At 39.4% G+C, this 2,121-nt stretch overlaps 1 protein-coding gene across 1 annotated transcript in view; it reads left to right on the top strand.

Moving 5' to 3' along the window:
- CSMD1 (CUB and Sushi multiple domains 1) overlaps nt 1–2,121 on the top strand; it is a 1,519,798-nt gene that overhangs the window by 7,796 nt on the left and 1,509,881 nt on the right.

Genomic DNA, 2,121 nt, shown 5'->3' with positions numbered 1-2,121 from the left:
GACTCTCACCATTCTCCTTCCCATAAAATTACACATCCTTGAAAACCAGTTACCTAACTGTGGTTCTTAAAACCTTGCCTGATGGCTGAGTGAATTTTCACTTCTGTTTTCCATCAGCAAACTGATCATCAACACAACACACCTTTAACTGCTATGCAAATAGTAAGCGCCAGGATTAGAGAAAGTTAAATTTAGCTCCTTGTTGTGAAAATGAAGGGTTCTCCAGATCTAGATATTCACTTTTCTTTCAAAGAATGAAACTTTAAGAGTATGTTCAAAGGCCTTCAACAATTTTCATCACTATATTTCAAACTATCCTTTTTATTTGGGTAGGTAAGGAGCGTCCTTTGATGCATAATACAGCTGAGGCTGGTTAAGGCTTGCAGCCTGTGATTGCCACTTCATACAAAGAAGGGGGCCTTCACGTTTTTACAAGAAATTAACTGAATTGGGCAGATACTTTGTGTGCTAGAAATGTAAATTTTGTTACCATTAATCTTGCATTTCTTGTTCTGTCTCATTCTTTATCTTCCTTCTTTACAAAATATAATTATTGTGGACAACATAAGAACAACCCAGCTGTTAGGGTATTTTTTTGTTGTTTCATGGTGTCAGCTATATCCATGGGGTTGCAGGTTACTTGTTCAACACGCATGCTCAATTTTACATGGAAACAATATGAATTTTGAAAATATAATTCTTAACAATTTTTAATGCAGATAATGTTATAAGAAAGTCAGGTGAGAACCATCATTTCGTTACTGTTAAGTGGAATTACTTTTATTTATTGATGTGTTTGAGTCTCTAGGTAGAACTACTATCATTTGGGGAAAATACACATATTTTTAGTCTATTCTGATCCTAAACCATGAAGACCCAAGGACCCAAGAAGAGATTTTGGAAGTCTAGGCTCCTAAAAATGATTATAGTAATCTTTTTGCTCACCTGAAGAATCTTGGCATGTATGAACTAAAATCACTCAACTCAGTGTAACTGGAATACATGAGCACTTACTTTGTACTTATATCACGTTTCTAACAAAGATGTTTAATTTCTTCAATGAGTTTCCCATTCTGACTTCAGACGTAAACTAAAATCACATGACAAATTAATATTTATTCAAATATTAGCCTATGTGATATAGACATTAAGTGTCATGCACATATTGGAGGTTCTAATTGGAAATGCAAAGTTAATGGAGACTCAGAATGGAGGAGAAAGGGAAAAGGAACAGGATCCGTGAACTGGGGTGAAGATGTTGAAGAGAACCAGCCTGAGGACCATCAAAAAGCCTTTTTCAATTTTTGGTAGCATAGTGAGGGCCAGTTGAAGTGTCAGGCAGGTAAAGGGACCCATGAACATTCATATTTATGGGGGTGTCAGGGTCAGCCTTCTTCTCAGACATTCATTTATTGCTCTTGCAAGCTAAAAGGCCAGATGTGAAGGGCAATACACTACCGTCCTGGGACTATTTTCTGAAATATTCAGATATGCAACTTATCTTACGCCTTCCTCCCTTCTTTCTGCACGCGGCTGAGGGGTGAACTCTTTGAATGTCATCCATTTCATGGAAACTAGAATGTTTGAAATTTTTAACCACCCGCTCCCCCGACCCCTGTTCTCTGATCGTTGCTTTTAGCTTTTACCATTCTGCAGTATTTTTTGCAATGCCCTCCAGGACGTAAGACTAACAGAACGTTGGGAGTGGAAAGGCACTCTGTGGTTTGCAGGCGATGCGCATTGGCTTCTTAAGTACAGCGTGTGTGGCTTCTGTGGAATTAGTGTGCTTTTCCCAAACTGACTTTCAGAGTCCTCCATCTGACTTCTGTCTATCTTTCCAACTCCGTCCTTGCGACTTCTGCTTAAAACCGCACACATCCTAAATGTGCCTTAAGTTTCCTCACCCCTGAGCGGTGTTTCCGCTCCACTGGTCCACTTTCCCCTGCGTTTCCGTTTAGCCCAGGCCCGCCCAGCGCTGGGACCACTCCTACTTATCTCTCCATAAACCGATCAGCCAGTCTCCCCTTCATCTAGATTTTTTGTCACGTACCATGTTTAACAATCATTAGTCATAATGTCCAAAACTGTAAATGTAAGACCTTTTAAACAGATTTGTCATTC

The sequence above is a fragment of the Propithecus coquereli genome, unplaced genomic scaffold, assembly GCF_000956105.1.
Source record: "Propithecus coquereli isolate 6110/MARCELLA unplaced genomic scaffold, Pcoq_1.0 Scaffold238, whole genome shotgun sequence".
Lineage (NCBI taxonomy): Eukaryota > Metazoa > Chordata > Mammalia > Primates > Indriidae > Propithecus > Propithecus coquereli.
The sequence above is the reverse complement of the archived record's forward strand: the minus strand, read 5'-3'. Positions and strand labels throughout refer to the sequence as shown.